This window comes from Athene noctua, chromosome 2 (genome assembly GCF_965140245.1).
Source record: "Athene noctua chromosome 2, bAthNoc1.hap1.1, whole genome shotgun sequence".
In the NCBI taxonomy this organism is placed as follows: domain Eukaryota; kingdom Metazoa; phylum Chordata; class Aves; order Strigiformes; family Strigidae; genus Athene; species Athene noctua.
This window is the reverse complement of record NC_134038.1, coordinates 167,719,328-167,740,233: the sequence shown is the minus strand read 5'-3', so window position 1 is coordinate 167,740,233 and position 20,906 is coordinate 167,719,328. Positions and strand designations below refer to the sequence as shown.

The following is a 20,906-nucleotide window of genomic DNA, read 5'->3' as shown; positions in this document are numbered from 1 at the left end:
GGGAGCTGGACTTGTAAGATAAAACAAAATCTTATCTGAACTAGGACATCTAGAACACCAAATCTCTCCGAAGATCCCAATGCTAATCGCTGGAGCATCTATTTCCCAGTCTTTTGGCTTTGGAGGAGCCTCTGCCTTGCCAGGTCAGATAGAGCCATAACAGTGAGGTGACCCAGGTGTTGTGTAATGGCGAAAAGGGCGGGGCACGGCTGCCAAATCCTTCCCTCCGCTGTATAAACCCATCCCTGCTCCTCCCCAGATAAACTCCGTGCTGCACACCTGCCACCCCAAATGACCAAAATGTCCCCCTGAGCTCAGCCCTGGCTACCTGGACACCAGACTCCTCCTCACGGTAAAAAAAATCCAACCTCAACTGAACAAGAACACTGAGGACAAGAAAGCAAATGGCGAAGCAAAAATACCAGACACTTGGATGCAATGTTATGGCCCATTTTTCCATTATTAATAAGATCTAAACATAGTTAAAAGGGAAGAGAGAGAGCCTCCAATGTGATAAATGAGGAAACAAACAGGTTGGACATGCTCTTGCCAACTGTTCTTAGATAACAGACAAAACAGAAAATAAAGAAAAAAAGGAAACGTTATTACTACAAGTGCTTTCCTATTCTTCTGGCTGGGTTCCCAGCATAACTGGAGCAGGTTTCTACTCTGCTCACACAGATTTATTGTTACACCAGTATCACCAGTAAATATTTAAATAACCACTTAGGTAATTATACACAGAGATAATGATACGATCATGTTTAAATGCAGAGAAAAAGAAGAGAGAGAAGTGCCCGAAGGAGTGCCCGGAGCCGGGCGAGCGGTGCCGTACCTTCCCCGGGAGCCCTGGGGGTGGGAGCATCAACGAAGGCTGGCCGGTCTGATCCGAAGGCAGGCGCGGGGTGGGAAAGGGATGGGAGCCTTCCTGGACGTGTTTACATAGGTGGTCCCCCACCCGCTGACGCCAGAGAGGTCAGCTCATGCCTCACATCTGGACGCCACTGGGTCCTCCGTGCCAAGCAGGTAGACCACTTGTCTTTTTGTTCCCCAAGCTTGCAGGACTGGAGGGGTGTTGAATCAGTGTTCCTCCTTCCCCTCCAGAGGTGGATAGTGGGGTGGAGAAGGTGCCTTTAGGCTGGCATCCAGGTGGGAATGAAGCCAGTCCCCCCTGGCCCTAGGCCATGCTGATGCTCCGGTCAAAGGTTGACTCTGCGATCTGCAGCGCTAGAGGTCCAAGCCCTTGGGTATCCAAGGGGGTGCCGGCAGCACCTTCTCCACCCACTCCACCACTGGGCACGAGCACAGCCCTGCCTGTCTGCTTTGCTGGACATGCAGCTATCCAAACCCTACACCAGCACCACCAAACCCTACACAAACCTTACAGCAGCACCACCAACACTGCACCATATGCCAACTCCAGCAAACCCTACACAACCTCTAACAAACCCTGCACCAGCATGACCAAGTGCTACACCACCACCACCAAACCCCACAGCACCCCCAGCCCACGATGTTCCTAGGGTGGGACCATGGGCCTGAGGGTTTGCCATAGTCTAGTCATGCCCCACGTACGGGGCTAAGGGAGACACAGCCCCAAACCTTGCTGCCTGCCCCCTCCTACGAAAGGATGGAATGAGCTGGACCCTTGCTACCCAGATGCCTTCACCCCATGCGATGACAGGGAAGGAGCCAGATGCTCTCAGAGGACCATCGTGGGATGATGGCCCCTTCCTTGCTGCAGCATTGCCCTCCTGGACACAGGACCCACTGCGTGACCCTTGCCGTAGGAGAGCAGAATCTCTTATGGCCTCACTCCTTCACGAAGGCACAGGGATGTGCAGGTTGTCAGTCCTGAGGTGGACAGACACTCGCTGCCCCTCAGGAAGCCAGCGGCCGGTTGTGCTTCAACGTGAGTGTGCATGCTGCTTTGAAACAGGTTGCTCCGGGGAGCGAGCAGCAATAAAAAGCTGGAGAGAAGAAAGGGTAATACTGAATCCAGCTGTGAAAACAAAGATTAAAACCCTCTGAGACTACAACCTCCCTTGGCCAACACGCGGGAAACAACACGCCAACATTAATTCCTCTCTCCATGACCATCCCACAGATATTTTTTCATGAATGAGCATGTTGAGTCGGAAGGGGAAGGGGCGGAGATGCAGGAGGAGGAGGCAGACAGCCCCTCCACGCTTTTTACACAGGGGAACCTCTGCAGTTCATGGAAGGGCAGGGCCGTGGGGCTGAGCCAACACCACTTCAGTGCCTGGAGCAGCTAGATGAGGTTTTTCTCTCTGCTTATACAACAGGCTGATCCTGAAGGATGAGATATACCCGAGAGAGCACCAGGCAGATGGGTGCATGGGTGCAGGCTTTGCTAGAGAAGTGAGCAGCATGAGTGCATGCTACTCTGCTCACACCAAACCCTCCACCACCCTCTGGGATGTGGTGGCAGGTACCCCTGAAATCACTGGGGCTCGCACAGAGGGGTCGAGCACCCCCACACCAGGTACCTGGATGGTTCCCAAGCAGGGATGCACGAAGCTGCACTGTGAGACTGAGAATGGGACATAGAGTCACAGTTTAATCCAGAAAAATCCCACCATGACATGCAGCAAGTCCCTTCCTAGTCTCCCAGTCCTGTGCTCACATTTCTTTTCCTCCATGCCAGCCCAGAGCCAGTTCAGCCTCGTCTGCTAATCTGAACGTTGCAAAGTTTAAAGAGGATGGGCAATGCCACAGAAAGAGGGTGCAAAAGAAAAAAAAAACAAACCTGGTCCTCCTTGACTTGGCGACAAATAGCCCTTAGAAATGGCAAGTCAGGGTTTCTGACCTCCTACTGGGACACGTCTAGGTTTGCTGCTGGTTAACTGAGGTCCATCCTCTGCTGCAGCTCTGATGGTGGTCACTGGCTGGGCACCCAGCCCACCACATTTTGATATTCCAGGAAACCCCCTGGAAATTTTCTGGCGTGAATAGCCACAATCAGTGATCTGGCCATTACCAGAAGCTGGGGAAGAAGATGAAGTTGTGGGAGGCTTTTCTTAAAAATTCACTCTTTCTACTCTGGTTCTTTCCCTCCCTTCCTCTCCAAGGCATCCTCCCTTTAGCTTCCAGACAGAAATAAATAAGAAACCGCAACACCACCTGTGTTTCTGAGAAAGATTAAGAAGCAACAACTTAAGGGACGTGAACCAAAAACCCAAATTATGTTCTGCACACTGCTGTAAGATGGCCTGGTTTGCACACAGATGGACAAGGCAGAGTGTGTGCAGCCATGGGGAGCGGGAGCCAGAGAAGCAGAGATGAACAGGGAGTCTCTGAGCTTCCTTGCATTCTTTGAAAGCAGATCTTCATCCGTCATCATCTTTCTCCCTGGGTGCTTTTTGGGTCCCTACTGACCTCAGAGCCTGGGAGCCTTCACCTTAAGCCTCTGGTGCGCCCGCCAGTGCTGCTCGGCCAACTCTCTGCCGTCTCTAGGGTGAGCAGGTTGTCCCTATTTCCACCTCTCCCAAAGGCAACAGCACAAGGGAGATATGTTTTTGCCTTCTCTCAAGCAGTAAATCCTCCAAACCACGAGCCCCAATCACTAGCACCAGACACAGCCCTGTGATGGAGGCTGGCTGAGACATGACGAGGGAAAGGACTTGCCTGGTGGGACATAATATCCAAAGCAAGCCCCAGAGGTGCCAGAGAGGGTCTCTCCCATGACACTGCCACCCTGTTCCACGTAGACTTCACCCCAACCAACTACATCATTGCCTCCTGCTTAGGTGTGTCTCTTCTGCCCACACCTTTGACAAAATGTCATTGTATCACCCTGCCATGATGCCAGGCTCCCCTTTGCATCCATCCCCACTGGTTTTATCTATGCTGCCGGCTCTAAAAATGAGCAGGCCTGCTCCTGGCACACCTCACGTCACATCTCACCACCTTCAGGACTGCAGATCCAGACCGCAGACAACCCTTGCTCTGCTGCCGTCCCTTTGAAGATCCTCACTCCATCCTCATTTCAAAAATTCAGCTGACCAAGTGGGTTTTGTCCTTTGGCTGGAGCCCTTCTTTTCTGCTCTTGATTTAATTGTCCAGTTGTAAAAGCCAAGCATTTTCAAAACCTGGCAGAAAATTAAAGAATGCAGGAGGAAAACCACCCCTGCCTTGGAGAACGGCGCTTTCGTTTCCTGCCAGCCATCCTCTTTCAGGCACTGAGAGCAAAAACCTTCAAGCCTTTCCAACCACTAAATCACCCCATTGGACTCGTAATGGGGGCAGCTGAACTACACCTAGTTCCACCTATTGAAATGATGGCAACAGCCTCCATCCCACAGGAACTGACCCCTTTACCGTCACCGATGCTGGTGGAAGCACTGATGACATATGAATGTTAGGGGCCGTTATTAATTTCCAGTGGTGTTTACTGAAGTTGGAGCCAATGCAGAGTCAGGGGTGGAGGAGCGTAAGCTCAAGGGACTGGAAATGTGACGTGGGGATACTCAATCCAACAGAGACACCAAGGGCTGCGTGGAAGGGGAACTATGGCTTTGCTTAAGACTTAGCCCTGCCAGACTAAGCAAGGTGTAGGCCGGTTAGCCAGGATGCCCTGCATGTCAGCACATCTATTCCATTGACAGAATCAAAGAATACATCAAGTTGGAGGGGACCTATAAGGACCATTGAGTCCAACTCACTTCAGTCATCACAGTGAAGTCCTGAATTCAAAAACACGTGACGTGGTTGGTGGGCTTCATAGGACCAAGAAATGGGGTCACCACGGAGCAACACGCATGGCCTCCTCTCACAGCTCTCAGCAAAGTCTGCCCAGCAGAGTCCCCACACACACAGCCCATCACCTACCCCATCCTGGCCAGCCCGCAGGAGGAGGCATCGCTCCCACACCAGCTCCACTCCCCGCCCAGACTTCTGTCCTGCTCCCGCTTATGGAATTTTGTGTGCTTTTACCTGAGATTTGGGGAATGAGCAATTTCATCCTTTTTCATGCCCGTCCACACAACAGCCCCGTTACTGCCGTGGAAGAGAAGGGGAACGGGGAAACGTTCGGCCTCTCTGCTGTGTAGTGGAAGGGGATGGGTGAAACACGCATCCCTGGGCAGGTCTGGTTTTGAAAAGCAATTACTGGCCGGGAAGACGGCAAATCCTGCATTCCTCAGTGAAGGAATCCGGATGATGTCACCTCCTGCCCAGTGGCAGGAGCATTCCTGCCTGCTGCAGCTCCCTCTGGGCAGCCCCTGCCTTTGCTACAAATATTTGTTTTGGCTTGGTTTTTGGAAGCTTCCCATTACAAGGAATAACAGCAGGATGGACTCTCCTACTGTAAGGTTTGTCTGTACCAGCACATTAGCACGGGCCACAGGTTAATAGAGGTTTACACATGCCAGACAAAATTTTACTGCCAGTAGCAGAAGTCTTTTTTTTTTTTTTTTAAATCTGTGTGGTGCAGTGCAGACTGAGGGATATCAGAAATCTCTTAAAATAGAAGGCTGCCTGCTTCATTCAGTTTCAACTGAATTCACTCAATTTTCTAGTATGTGTAGCTAGACTGGAGGCATGTACCTGTGCCTCTAATCCCATGGCTGTCTCTCCATCCATTTCTAGTAGGATACACCTAGTAGGATATATCTAGTAGGCTACATCTAGTAGGATGCCTAGAGCAAGTCAGGATCTTTTCTAATCAACAGGCCTGGAATAAAGTGCCCTTTTGCCTGGAAGGGGAGCCCCAGTAGATGTTTCTAGGAAGAGGGTTGCAGGGGTATGGAGCAACTGTGGGGTGGTGTGGAGGCAGGACAACGTGCAGCGTGCTGGCTACTCCTTAAAAGGAAAAGATCTCTTGTGCTATCCTCCAAGACTGTTTTTAAGGCACTTGGGTGGGATTTAGTTGCAGAAACTTGCGTGTTCAACCCTTCTTGGAGCTGATCTCAACATCTGCCTGACCTCTGTGGGCTGATCTGGGGCACAGCTCAGTTTCCAGCTCTTCTCTCTGCTCCTCTCAATTTCACTACGTGCTCTCAGGAACCAGAGACCAGAAGCACACCCTGTCCAAGATGTGGGACCCTCCTGCAACTCTTTTCTGCTAGTTTACATTTTTAACGACCCTTAAAAATATCCATCCTATGCAAAGGTGCTGCTTGCACCCCAATTGTTCACCCACTTCTTAGCACCTGTGATGCTGGAGGAGGAAAGGTGGACACAAACCGGAGAGGTCAGGAACTGATCATAAAGTAGGTGTCTTATGACAGATGGATAAATTCCTTCCTCATGCTCCAAGATGAACCACTGCTGGCACCTGAAGAAGTTTCATACTCTCAGGCCTCAACTGCAGGACTAACCGGAGGACAGTCCCGCCCTTCAGTGGAAAATGTTAGAAGAGCAGGAGGGTGTTTTTTGTGAGACACTCGAGAGGTTAGATTATTCCAAATCCCACAAACATTGATGCGATCTTACTCAAGTAGCTAATTTTATTAAAACATTAGTTGTGCCACTGAGACCTCAGCAAAGGCACAATGAAAGGAGCACTGGGAAGAGCAGCGAGCTGCATTTTTAACACCAGCATAAGGTATCACACCATATCTGAGTGTGTGGATGAGCTGGTTTGGGTTATAAAAAAGAGCACATTTAAACAATTGCTGTTGGAGGTTTCCCAAGCTGATATCACAGAATCACCTCTGTTGGAAAAGCCCTTGAAGCTCCTCCAGCCCAACCATTAACCTCACACTGACCGTTCCCAACTCCCCCAGATCCCTCAGCGCTGGCTCAGCCCGACTCTTCAACCCCTCCAGGGATCCCGGGGACTCCCCCCCTGCCCTGGGCAGCCCATTCCAACGCCCAACAGCCCCTTCTGCACAGAAATCCTTCCTCAGAGCCAGCCTGACCCTGCCCTGGGCAGCTTGAGGCCATTCCCTCGGGGCCTGGCGCTGGGGCCTTGGCTCCAGAGACTCATCCCCCCTCTCTGCCCCCTCCTGGCAGGGAGTTGCAGAGGGCCAGGAGGTCTCCCCTCAGCCTCCTCTTCTCCAGACTGAACCCCCCCAGTTCCCCCAGCCGCTCCCCAGCAGACCTGTGCTCCAGACCCTGCCCCAGCTCCGTTGCCCTTCTCTGGACACGCTCGAGTCATTCAATGGCCTTTTTGGGGTGAGGGGCCCAAAACTGAACCCACTCATCGAGGGGCGGCCTCACCAGTGCCGAGCCCAGGGCTCAGATCCCTTCCCTGTCCCTGCTGGCCACGCTGGTGCTGACACAAGCCAGGATGCCATTGGCCTTCTTGGCCCCCTGGGCACTCTGCTGGCTCATTATCAATCCCCCCCAGGTCCCTCTCTGACTGGCAGCTCTCCAGCCACTCCTCCCCAAGCCTGTAGCGCTGCTGGGGGTTGTTGTGGCCCAAGGGCAGCCCCCGGCATTTGCCCTTAGTGAAACTCCCCCAGTTGGGCTCAGCCCATGGCTCCAGCCTGCCCAGGTCTCTTGCATCTTCTGATCATCTTTTCGTGCCAGGCCAGGGAGGCTGTGAGCATGAATGGGAGCCCCAGGCATCATGGGTCTGGCTCTCTCGGTGCAAGATACGGCCTTCACTGGCATAATGGCTAAATCTGGATGGATGTCCACCACACTGCTGGGTGAAAGCATCTCTCCTTCCCCATGGAGCCTTCAGGCTGCAGCAACCTCTCTGAACTAGGCAAGAGCCAGGCATTTTGCTCAGCTGCTGGGCAGCCCGAGCCCTAAATCAATCCCACTTCAATTAGCGCAGGACTTTCATCAGCGCTCTGTTGTTTTTAAGCTCCAGCGATAAGAGGTTTCAGTGAATATTTCAAACTGTACATAAACTACTGCCAACATAAACACTGTAAAAACACTTCCTATAAATCATGCATCAGAGTTGACCCTTACTAGAACTATTAAAATTTTCTGGAATGGTTAAAATGTGCTGTGGGCTTCCAGGAGGTTCTACAGCCCCAAGATCTGGGAGAAAGACAGCCATGCAGTGCAAAAGCTTGCAAGAAAACAGCTGCTTGGAGCAGAGCTTCCTCCTCATCCTCCCACCTTGGGATCTCTGGGCGAGCTCTGCTCATGGAGGACTAAATAAATGAGCTCCACACCCACATGTGTTCTGGCCAGGGTGTAAAACCTTACATGCGTTTGCTGTTAGACACAGTATTTTTGAAGAAAGCTGCCTGCTTTTCCCTGCTGCTCTTCTGGCCTGGCTGCATCCATCTCCTGTTTTCCAGGGTATCCCTCTCTGCTAGAACAGGTAGGAGTGAGCTTATCTTGCAAACCAGCTTCAGAAGTGCCCCACGGACCCTCACAGCTCATGCTGACCTTGAGGACTGAAGCAGGAGATCAAAACCTCCTGCATTTGCCACTGGAGCTTTCTCTGATGTCCAGGCAGAAACAGGCTTGGTCAAACCCTACAGCAACCCAGAGAGCCAAGAAGGGGGAGGTCTGGAGCATCCCCCATGCAGGGACCAGCCCAAGATCTGGTTTCTTTGCCGCGGATCCCACCTGCTGAAAGACCAGCAGTGTTGCAGCACCTCTGGCATCAGCCCCGGGACTGTCTCCCAGGCTGGGACCAAAGGAGAAGACACAGCCATTCTTCCCCTCTCCCAAAATCACGGTGGCAAGCAGTCAGTGTCACCACCCCAGGGGCATCCAGGGAAGCCTTGCTCTTCTGCTGGGGCTCCTCATCTCTCCACTCCCACGGGGATGCCGGGCAGGTCTCCATGCCCTGGCTGGGGTGGTGGGATGTCTCATGCTCCACTGGCATTTCCCACCGAACGCCGTGTCCGTCCTGTGCAAACCTCTGGGTCCATTCAACCAGATGAAGCTACGGCTGATCTCTTCTCACTTGTCTCCCCCTGACCCTGCAGCATGAAAAATGCTTTGTCGGGGGAGTTTATAGCCTGAGAGCGACCACCTCCCACGAAGCCAAGCCAATCACACAACAAAGCCCTGCTGCAAGGCAGCCTTCCTCCGGGCGCGCTTGGAGAAGTGGCTATGTGAGCGCCGAATGGCCACTCTGGCAGCTGGAGTATTGGCGAGCCAGCAGCCTTCCCACAGCCCGGGCACAACTCATGGGTTGTGGTATCTCCGATGGCCTAAACACCTACACGTGGGCAACCAAAACCAGCCCGGGGTGTCCACTCCACTCCCTGCCTGTGGAGTCAGGGTGCTTGGGTCAGCACAGGGTCCTGGCCCCGCTGGTCTCCCCTTTCTTGGGGGACCCAACCACAACCCCAGGAGAAGCCATGCTGTCACATGAGGTTCTTTCTAGAGAAGGGATTGCTTTGCAATGCCCATGGTGTCATCTTTTCGCTCTCTCCTCCCCTCTTCTTCTCCAGCATTGCTTCCTTTTTATTAGCTTGATCTATTTTGACTTGAAGTTCTCCAGAACTGGGGCTGACTCACATCTTCCCCAGAGGCATGAGGTGCTCCCATCCCACCCGATCACAAGAGGAGAGCAAAGGGCTGCTCTCATGCTGTGGAAAGCCTCGAGGGACCTGGCAGTGCTTGCACAGGCCACCGGGTCACCAAAACACTGCCAGTGCGAGGGAGACATCATCTGCTCTTGCATCGTGTCACTAGACAGTGGCTCCTCCCCAGAGCTTGGAGCAGACTGGCAGAGGGGAGCTGCCTGCACAGGAAAGGAATCGTAGAGAACCTTGTTAAGTATTTCTGTCTGGGAGCACAGAGGAAAGGGCTGGGCAGAGCAGCGAGCAATACCATTGTCCTAGCAGGAAAAAAAAAAAAGGACGATAAAAATGTGCCTGGAGGAATTTGGCTCAGCTTATGTACAAGGTTTCCAAAGCAGAGGCTTCCAAATGCACGGCAGGGCGTTTTCTGGGCTGAAATCAATGGGGAATGTCATCTGGGGTCGGGGGTTGGATTAACTCTGAATTGATCTGGAGGGTCAGACTGATAAGGAATTTAAGCATCCAAAGATGCTCAGGGCTGGGCAGGAGCTTGCAGCGATTCTTCAGCCCAGTGACTTGGCCACAATGAGGGATTTCTGGGCCATTTTCCCATTATTTCATCCATTTACACCCTGGCATCAGCCCATTGGCGGGCTCACACGTGCCATCTGCGGCTCGCTGCCTTGCTGGCCTCCACCCTGTATTTGGAAGGCATTTTGCACAAAGGACACACCTGTCTTAACACACTCTTGGCTGAGCGTGTGTTTAAGAGTGTGTTAAAAGATGTGGTCAGAAATAACAAAGCAAAGCAGAAACGCGGCCTTGGGAGACACCAAGATCCATCAGTCCTTGCTATGTTAAAACGGGTCTTATCTCATGTAAATTCATCCAGAAATCCATTTTCTACCTGTCCCCTACAGTCCTGGGTTGCACCCTGCACATAAACTCCTTTATTTTCTCTTTTCCTGGCAGCAAGGAGCAGAAAACAAAGCCGTTTACGTGGTCAGTCACCAAGATCTCCAAGCAATGGACCAGGTCAAAGGGAGCTGTGCAGCCTTAAAAGTGAACTTTGTGCTTGGTTGGATGAACCTTGGGTGGAAAAGCCCCAAACAAGCCATAAATTACGCGATCAAGCCCTCTGCAGTGCTGGGACCTGCAGAAATACTACATGCTAAATGCTGTGGTCCACATCTACAGTACGTTACAGGGGAAGGAGGGGTTTCCTTATGACACACACCGATAAAAATCTTCTGGTATTTCAGTCTTGGACAACACCCAAGGATCGTCTCAGAAATAGCTCTCATAGCTTGCAGAAGTACGAGGCACAGATTTCCCCGACAGTGACATGCCCCTTTCTCCCATTCCCACCCGGGGTTGGGCCGGATTTCCTTCCTCCAACTTTCTAAGGAGGCTTTGGGCAGAGGACAGATTGCCCTCCTGTGGCATTTCAAGGTATTTGGGTGAAAGGAGAAGGTGCCTGAGGCCTCCTGAGACTCAAGGTGCTGCTCTTTGTTTCCCTCTGCCAGGAGAGCACACGGCGCTCTCCTATTAAGCACAGCTTAAATACATTTATTAAGCCAAGCTCCTGTGCTCGATATAGATGGAAAAGGCATTTTGGGATGGGAGGAGATGGAGCCCCTGGGGTCAGTGAGAGAAATGCTTCCCTACAGCATGGGCCAGGAGGGCTCAAGAGTTGCTCTAGCCCCATTCTTACAGGATCCCTTTGGACAAACGCTGGTTGCAACTAAATTTGCTACAACTGTACCGGTGACCTGGAGGTAGGAAAGATGTAGCTAAGGGTCAACCATCAACCACAAGGAAGATCTTAGGGTTTCAATGAGGATGGATCTGATAAAGACGATGGAAATGCAATAGCATCTCTAAACAAGATTCATTTAAAGACCTAGAGGTGTTGAGAGAGGATACAGGTTGGAGAAGGAGATCCCACCCCAGAGGAGCATTCAGTGTGTTTGGTAGCCAACAGGACAGTTGTCTATCAAGGAAGGCCCATGGGCCAAGAAGATGAGGTCACCAAGGAGCAGGTTCACCACCCCACTGGTGGTGAGCTGCCAATTCACTGCCTTCCCCATGCCTCAGTTTCCCCAGCTGCGCAGGAGAAAAGACACCTTTTGTGAGGTGCTTTGAGAGGCAAGGATGAAAATTGTGCTCACACCCTTGGATATTATTTAAAAAACAATACAATACAAAAAGCACCTTACAGAGAGCATAAACTTATCAACGGACCTTTTGTCCACAGGTTAGACACACCAGCTGCAAAACTGCGTCTTCTGCTGGGGTAGGCTCCTGCAGGCGCTGGTCTTTAAAGACCAGCTTCTGATGCAGGAGCATGTACCACATAAGCTGATGCTCCAAAAGCAAGCAGGCTGCAGACCCCAAAATCTTCTGTGCAAGCAGAACTCAGAAATGTAACTCAGGGGACCAAGAGCAGGACCAGCAGGAAAACCAGACCCCAAAGCATCTTCCTCTCCCCACCTCTGGTGGCCTGAGATGAGGAGGAGGTTTGGGATGGGACTGGCTACAAGATGCCAGAGCGCACAGGGGTTTCCATCAGGAAAAAGCTAAAACACCAGTGATTTAATCCCAGACTCCCTGGAGTTGGATTTGCGCTGCCCTGTGCGATGGGAGATGATTTATACTGATATAAAGCGTGCACGAAGTGACACCAAATAGGGATATTATGTCTTCCCACCAGCAGAAAAGACAATATATGAATGTTAGGTTGCAGCAAATGCATTCCCCACCCAAGTGATGGGGAAAGGGCAGAAAATGAAGAGCAGGGGAGAGTGAGGTGGGAGCAGAGCTGGATTGAAGCAAAGGGAGGGGGGGGGGTCCTGTGAAGTGCTGGGAATCAGCCAAGCTAAAACCATCTGGCAAAATATCAAAATAAAGCGGAAGGGAGGAAAAAAAACAAAAACAAAAACAAAAACAAAGCAAAAAGTAACATACGGAGAAGCGTTGGGTTCAGTCGTTTGCAAAAACATCCCATCCTTTCGTGCCGGGGTGTGCAGAGGCACAGGCAGCGCCCCGTCCCTGCCTGCCGCCGCTTCTCCTGCCCTCCCAACCCCTCCAGACGAGCTCTCTTCCCGCTGCACCAGGCGGGAGACAGTGACGTGGAGACCTCCACAGGGGACGCTTCCTGAGACAGGAGATCTCCTCCGAGTCCAACGCTGCAAACCCATTGTTCCCCGGGACGCCGAAGATTTCTTTCCCTTTTTTTCTTAATTTCCTTATAAGCACCCAAAAAAAAGTTCAGAAAAAAAAAAAACCAACCTGAGAACGCAGCGATGGTTTTGGGAGCCAAGAGCAATGCTTAGGGAAAAACCAAATAATTCAAATAGTCTACGGGTTTAGGGCTAATAATAGCAAAAAAGGAGCTCCTTGGAGCAGGAGAAGGGCAGGGGGGGAGGCGGAAAGTGGAGATGCTGCCATGGGATCAGAAATACTTCCTTCTTGTTTGGACTTTCTGTTCAAACAGCAAAAAGAAAAGCTGGCTGCAAACACGACCTGTTCTTACAGCTGCAGTGATATACTGTAGCAGCATCAAAATCCTCTTCCCCCCCCCCCCCCCCCCCCAATTTTTATGTCAAAGGGAACAGCCCAAAGCAGTGCTTGTCACGCAAATTTTACGTTTTTAGTATTTTATGTTGGCCAGGGCGTTCCCCACCAGCCCTATCCCAGACCCTCTTCGTCCCTCTGCTCTCTTCCCAGCCCCATTTTGCAGGGAAGGGGGGCCAGCTGCAAACATCTGCAGATAACAGCTGGAAGGGAAAGACAGCTGGAAGAGGACAGAGAGGACATTTTCCTCCTCCCCCAGCCCCTCCTGCTCTCAGCCATAGGGTTTTACCCCTCATGCAGGTCTCCAGTCAAAGAGGGGGGGTGATGTTACCCAGCGCTCAAACACAACAAGCAGGATTAAATAATTGCCAGTCTGGAAGCTGCGACCTTTGACATGTTATCTGTTCCTTCGCGTTGCCAGCTCGCATGATTTTATGGATGATCTCACAATAATTGATGTTTTCCTTAAAGGCCCCGTGCTACGAGGCAAGATTTGGCTTCCAGGAGTCCAAATCAGCAAGGTTTTGCTCGCTACGATTCAAGAAACCCTCCAAAACTTAGCAAATCCAGGATGAAGATGGCTCTAAACCTTTAAAATCTGGTGGTTCTTCAAATCTCCTCATCTTCCAGGGACCAAAGTCCCTGGGGATTTCTTAAGTAGCACCTGCCTTGTGAAACTACTCAAAATAACTTGGTTTTCCTGGGTTTAAGGAGAAGGGATATTCTTGCTCCCCAGCACAGATGGGATGGGGCAGCCAAGTTTTCATCCTCTCATTTCATTTTTTCAATTTAGGGGAGGAACAAGCTGGGAAACAGACTGGTTGACCGTGCAAGAGGGGTTTTCAAGAGGAAATTAGCTCACAGGATGCTCTGGGGATGGAAGAGGAGGGAGAAGGGAGGCATCACTGCAGCACTTGCTTCTGCAGATCGTGCTGCCCTTGACACGGTCACAAGCCAGAACTTCAGCCCAAATTGGAGGTTTTCAAGGAGATTTTGGGCAAGGAAAACACTCTCACCAAAAAAATATTTAGGGAAATCCTTTTGTAGGTGCCCAGCTTGAAAACATCTTTAAATACGCTTCTAAATTATCTCAGCCTCACTGTTTTGGACCTGGTGCAAAGTCTCATTCAGCCTTGTTTAAAACAGATTTGAGCAAAACCCTGGCTCTAAGTTTTAAGGGATTGCCCAGACCCTGAGTAGAGTTGGATCTCTGTAGCTTAAGCATGTATTTAATATGAAACATTCTACGGGCATAAAAAGAAGACAGACAATTTGCATGGCTCTTGCTTCTGGCTTTATATATACTATATATGCAATATATTAAAAATATATATAATATATTACAAAGATCAATGAAAGAATGGCCACCCAGGATGAGGAACAGAGCATCCTTTTGTCCCCAGAAGCATATTTTCCTCCCTGTCAGTGATATCCGCTCCAGAGTCACGCATCAGTATGATGATGATCAGATGAGTCTTACCTTTCACAGCCAGGAAAAAAAGGTGCACCTGGGCTCCAAGTCTTCACCGCATAACCGGAGAGCTTCGAGGGGGGAAAAGCTCTGCAGTACAACCAGCCACAGCCCTACAACAAAGCCAAGGAGGAGGCGATTATTCCCGGGCATCTCTCTGCCAGGCACAATAGGGCAGCGTTTCAGCACCCGCGCTCAATGCCATCATTGTCCCTTCCGGAGCCACGGCTCCTGTGTGTGGTGGCACAGGGTGAAGCTTCTGCTCCTCTGCAAGCTCCCAGAAGGCTTCATCCTCCCACTGGAGAGGACTGGGAGACTTTGTTTTCCTCCAAGGGCAGGATAACAGACCTGGGGACAGGAGAGAGCTCAGTTTTGCCATGTCAACGCCGTTACGCTATTGCCCGGTGTGAGGGTCCTAAGAGAGAGGCAGGAAATAGTGTCTTAAATAAAATGCACCAGGGGCACAAAGGTGATGGGAAGACTGGGTTGAGATTGGGTGTTAACAGCTGACCGATAAAACAGAGTGATGCTCTGGGTGGTGTTTCGATCCTTCCAGGGACTTTGCGTTTGGATGCTGCATCCAGTGGAGGAGCACACGGAGGAGCTGGAGAGGGTCTGGTGGTGGCCATCAGGATGGTCAGGGCTGGTGAATGGGATGCGTTAGGGGAGGCTGAGCCGGGTCTGACCAGCCCAGAAGAGATAGGGAGTCCTTAATGATCAAGGGCAACTATTAATAGGAGGGTAGAGAAAAAACAAAGCCAAACCCTTCCCAGAGGCACCCAGGGACCAGCGAGGCAGGAGGTTTGCAGCCAAGATGATGAGAAGGCATGAAGAAAGATCATGCCTGTCTTTAGAAACACCAAGAGGTGCTGCAAGACCAGTGAAATTTCTTCCCTATGACCATGGTGGATAGGACTAGGGTAATCGGCTTGGATTTCGGCAATAAAAGGATCAAAGAGCCCACAGATGCTACCACAGCCATGCTGTCTGCTTTATTTTTGCTCCTACCTGCCAGCCCTGGTGTCTGCAGGTTAGAAGCAGGCCCTAAAGCCACTGGGGTGAAGCTCCAGTCTGATAGCCCTGAGGAGCAGCAGCACTCATGCTTCAGAGGGCAGATAGGGTGAAAAGAAACGTGGTGCATTCGAAAAGAAAAAAAAAAAAAAAAAAGAAGGCAAATTAAATGTGGAAAAATCTGCTGTGATGGAGCTGGGCTGCTCCCTAGGGATGCTGACAGAGCGTGGACAGCACTTGGGAGCCCAGGGCTGGGAGGAGGGAGCAGAAAGGACGTTCAGCCCAGGTTTGAAGCCAGGAGGAGGTCTATGCTGGCCGAGACGACTGTAGTCCTTATGGCTTGCTGGCCTCCCCAGGTCAAACTACCGTAATAATTGGCAATCAGACAGAAAATCAATGAAACATGTGAGATCATCCTCCTCGCTCAGGGGGACAGCCTGACAAGCTCTCTCACCCCATGGATACTGGCCATGGCTTCCCAGGGAGAGTAATTCCCCCACCAGTGTGGGCAGTGACACCAGTGTCCCCTCTCCACCAGGATCCAGGTGTTGCTTTTCTCTCTCCAGTCTGGGAGGCACCTGTGGGACCACCACCTTAAGCAGGGATGCAGCTCAAGTATCCTGCACTTCCAAACAGGAAAAGTTATAAGCCTCCCCTTTTTCCTCATCCTAGACTCAGTATATCCAGGTCAGCACGTTGCTGGTTTTAACAAGGGTGACTGGAGCATCTCACTTGGCTTTTTGGAGAGCAGGGCTCAGTCCCCATCACCTCTGTGCTGGCTTTCCATAGGGAGCCAGGGACGCCCCTTGGGGCTGGACACCCACCATGTAGGTGCTTTGCTCTTCGTCAGCAAGACTTGCCTGATAGCAAACAGAAGAAACCTCAGTGCTTCAAGGGGATATCTGCAACGTAATGCTGGACTGAGGACTTGGCCACCGCAAGGCTGATGGCAGGGGGGCGGCCGCCCTGTCCTCTGTGCTCATTGGTCCCAGCTCCCAGGGGTCTCCTCCCCATGTGGGTTCACTAAAATAGTCCCCTCTATGGGGCAGTGAAATAAAATACATAAATTCTTTGAGCTCAACCTGGGCACCAGCATTCTGCCTTTTCTGTCTCCTTTTTATCACCTCCTCAAATATCTGGCAGCTGGAATGGGGAAAGAAAAAGCGGGGAAAAACATCCTGTTCTTCCCTCCTTTAGTGCCTGGGGAGAGAGAAATCAGGCATCAGGACATCAGGAGGGGGATGCATCCCCGATTTCACAAGCATCTGATTGTACCAGTTGCCAAAGCACACAATCTGAATTGCAGATGGCTTCTGGCTATTTACAGGGCTGGAGCCACATCCCGGAAAAGTGCAGTCACAGTTGCTATTGTGAGAAAAAGCTGAGCCTCTCCTGGATTCCCCTCTTTTTGCCCATTTTTGGAGGATGGGAACAGGGCTGGCCTCTAGAAAAGGGGAGCTGCAGTGTTTTGCCCCAGACGGTGCTCCTCACAGAACATGCCACCCTGTCCAGAGCCAGTCAGGTTTATGGATCAGCGTCCCGCGCTCTCCAGGGATGACACAGTTGCACATCCAGTCGATGAGGCTGACCCAAATACAGTGCCCAGCAAGGCAGGCACATCCCTGCTCCTGGTCCAGCTGCCAGGGTGGCCCTTATCCTCACAGAGCTAACAGGGCTGGAGACTCACAGCCCTTGAAGCTCCTCCAGCCCAACCCTGAACCTCACCCTGACCGTTCCCAACTCCCCCAGATCCCTCAGCGCTGGCTCAGCCCGACTCTTCAACCCCTCCAGGGATCCCGGGGACTCCCCCCCTGCCCTGGGCAGCCCATTCCAACGCCCAACAGCCCCTTCTGCACAGAAATCCTTCCTCAGAGCCAGCCTGACCCTGCCCTGGGCAGCTTGAGGCCATTCCCTCGGGGCCTGGCGCTGGGGCCTTGGCTCCAGAGACTCATCCCCCCTCTCTGCCCCCTCCTGGCAGGGAGTTGCAGAGGGCCAGGAGGTCTCCCCTCAGCCTCCTCTGCTCCAGACTGAACCCCCCCAGTTCCCCCAGCCGCTCCCCAGCAGACCTGTGCTCCAGACCCTGCCCCAGCTCCGTTGCCCTTCTCTGGACACACTCGAGTCATTCAATGGCCTTTTTGGGGTGAGGGGCCCAAAACTGAACCCACTCATCGAGGGGCGGCCTCACCAGTGCCGAGCACAGGGCTCAGATCCCTTCCCTGTCCCTGCTGGCCATGCTACTGCTGATAAAAACTCCTCCTCTAGCAGGACTCCTACTCCTACAAGCACCTTGGAGCATCACATACCAGCTGGATGCTCCCCAGTACCCTGTGCTAGAGAGAAAACTTGATACTTACTTCCCCACGACTTGCTTTCAAGCAGCAGCACAGCCAGAGAAAAGAAGCCCTGGAGAAGCGATGTCTTGGCCGAGGAGTGCTGGCACGGGTTGGGTTGGGTCCCACCAGGGTCAATTAGCCCCAGCGAGGGTTATTAGCTGTGGTTTTACGGGGCCTACCTGTTGTCAGTGTTGGTGGTGCTGGTTGGTGTCTCAGCGTAAGGCGGCAGCAGCTGGCACCTGGTGGTCACCTTGCTGTCCTGTGGAAGAGCACAAAAAGGGCATCAGCACACCTGGGCAGGGACCACATCACCTGGCAATCAGGGTAGGGACCAATCTCGGCTGCTGCCCCATAAAAAAAAAAGCTCACAATCTGGAACAGCTGGATCCCTCAGCCCAGGAAAGCCAACCCCAGCCCATGGAGGGTTGGGAGCACCAGCAGGTCTCAGCCCACGGCTCCACTGCAGAGGGGCGACCCTAGGGAGAGGGATGACCCCCCAAACCCCCTGCAGTAAGGTGCTCTGATCCTGTTTGAGGCCTCGCAGGCTGCCGGAGAATTTCCTAGAAGAGGTTCGCTGCATGCTGATGGAAATGCGAACACTGGATATAGCAGGAAAAAAGTGGGTTTTGCCAGAAAAGCTGGTAACTTGTGGCCTTGCACCCCCAAGCTCAGGCCAAGCAGCACTAACCCCACTGAAGTGCTGAGCAAACTCTCTGGAAGGTCCTAAATATATGCAAGGAACCCAGGCTGGCTTGCAATAAGCTTTTTCCTCCCCTGACAACAACTTCTGACAGCACTCAGGTTGCTGTAGCCACAGCCTTATCCATCACACGTCATCCCCATGCACCAACGTGAGCACATCCCATCACATCTTCATACCCGGGATGCTAAATCCCAGCGCTGGAGATCAGAAGCACACACACAAACCAAGCTGGACACTGATGGGGCAGCAAGAAAACCACAGTTATTCTTGCTTCTTTTTTTTGTTGTTGCTTATTTTACATGCTGGCTGCCCAATTATTTCCCAGGCTGGCTCTGCCCCACGGTGCGTTTTTGCAATTGCACAGAAGAAAACTCGAAAATCAGGACTCCCTCCGAAAGCACTTGAGATTCCCAGAAAAAACACTTGGGCAGAAATTCATCCCCACAGTCCCATGGGGCCAGGTGACAAGATTCTGGGATAGCTAAATAAAACCACATTTGACAGCGTTAGCTCCCTCTTGACCTCATCTTGCTCACCACTCCAAAATGCCCCAAACCTGTTGGTTGGTATGTTCAGCACCTTCCTGCCTGGAAGATCTCCTAGGTGGTCCCCCAGGACCAGCATCTTAAATCACAGAAAATCCCTGGCAGGGAGACTCCTGTACCCTCACTTTGCCACAGTCTGATCCCTGATCCCAGCCCCACCTCGAGCAGTGGGAGACACCATTTCTGGTTGTGTAGGACCCTGAATTCAGCAGCCACCGCAACTGTGATGCTCAGCAAGGTCCTTGCCTGGCCCAGGGACGTGGGGATGGTGGCATCGCCAGCAAGCCGGTACCAAAAAATACAGATCTAGGAAGGTATTTGTGTTTGCAAATGCAATTAGTCAAATAGACATCCCATTTCTAAGGATGCAGAAATTAAACTCATTCCAACAGGTGCCTTCATGCACCCAGTTATGAGATTGGACGCGCAGCGTGGCCCTTCCAAAACGCCAAACGCAGAGGGGGCAATACTGACAGCCACCAAAAACAACTTGCAAGGGATGCTCAACAGCCCTATCACCCACTCAGTGACCAGCCCGGCTCCAGCAACCCCACTCCTGGTCCCTCCACCACCCATCACCATCCCAGTGGCCACCCTGTCACCTCGCGTTAGCGCCGGGCATCCAGGCGTTCACTGCTTCGCTCTGTCAGACACAGCGGCAGCTGCCAAAAGCAGGTCACCCAATATAGGGTGTGTTATTTAGGGCTTCCTGGTGGTAACACAGAGGGAAAGGGGGGGACACAAGTGATCTAAACGACTTTTTTTTTTTTTTTTCCCCCATTTTCCGAGTGCTGCCAAAGGGCTGAAGCACTGTCCCTGTTTGCAGGTAACACTCACCTCTCCCGGAGGGGCAGCTGGAGGCTGGGCTCGGGGATAGCAGCGGCGCAGCTCCCAGGACGTTGGCAGGAGGGCTGAGCAGGCAGTGGCCGGGCATTTCCATCTGGTGACAGCTCTGTGTGTGTCCCACGCGGTGGCTGGAGACCCCCGACTGAGGCCAGCGCCGTGTCCTTCACCTCTTGCGTTTCGCCGCTCGGCAGCGTGGGCCCCCTTGTGCTTTCCTGCTGTCATTTCTGCCATCTAGAGGGGACGTTTCCCCATTGCAAACGTGTCCCTCAAATCATAACGAAACCCGATTCATTAAAAAAATAAAAAAGAAAAAAAATTACAGTCCATCACTTGCCGCTGCAGGAAGAGCCTGGCCGCTGCGATTCACGCTGTCAGGGTGGGGGCAGCTGGATGTTGTGAAGCAGGTATCCCCCAGAAAATGCTTGGGGAGCATTTTCCTGGCAGTTTAACCAAAATGAGAACCTTGCCACAGGAAACTCATGACAACAGAAAGGATTTCAGAGTCTAGACTAGGAAAGATTTAACAGCCCAAGTGAGGTAAATGATCAAAATAATTATCAAATCATCCTTCTGAACGCAAGCAAAGTATTAAAAGGGTTGCCTGAGGTCTGGTTCTGCTTGCTGATATCCATAATGTGGAGGATGGCACTTAAGTTAATTAGGAGGTGGCCTGGACCAAGAGGTCCTGTAAGTGTGCTGGAGCAGGGCGGGTGGGTAAATCAGAGATGGGAGATGAGCAACCTGGTCTAGTGGAAGGTGTCCCTGCCCACGGCAGGGATATTGGACTGGATGGTCTTTAAGGTCCCTTCCAACACAAACCATCCTGTGATCTGTGACATGAAGAGGATGAAACCCAGTGGTTGAGTTTAAGGTACAACCATGCTCTGATAAAGACGAGGTTTTGGCAAGAAAATATCACAGCCCGGCATTGCACGGTGCAGCTGTTGAGTCTTGGCTGGGTTCATTTTAGGGGGAGGCAGCTGGAAGCCAGCACCAGTGGGACGGCGGCTC

The 20,906-nt window shown here is 52.0% G+C and overlaps 1 protein-coding gene across 2 annotated transcripts in view; it reads right to left on the bottom strand.

Annotated features, from left to right (window-relative positions):
* GJC2 (gap junction protein gamma 2) overlaps positions 1-20,602 on the bottom strand; it is a 38,211-nt gene extending 17,609 nt beyond the window's left edge. The window contains exons 1-4 of one of the 2 annotated variants that reach the window (XM_074901078.1): positions 19,887-20,602; positions 17,823-18,060; positions 15,466-15,559; positions 14,467-14,570 (exon numbers count right to left, since the gene is read on the bottom strand). The gene's annotated coding sequence lies outside the window, so the exon portion shown is untranslated. The remainder of the gene's footprint in view (positions 1-14,466; positions 14,571-15,465; positions 15,560-17,822; positions 18,061-19,886) is intronic. The other variant, XM_074901077.1, reaches the window with a different exon arrangement.
* Positions 20,603-20,906: the final 304 nt, after the last annotated feature.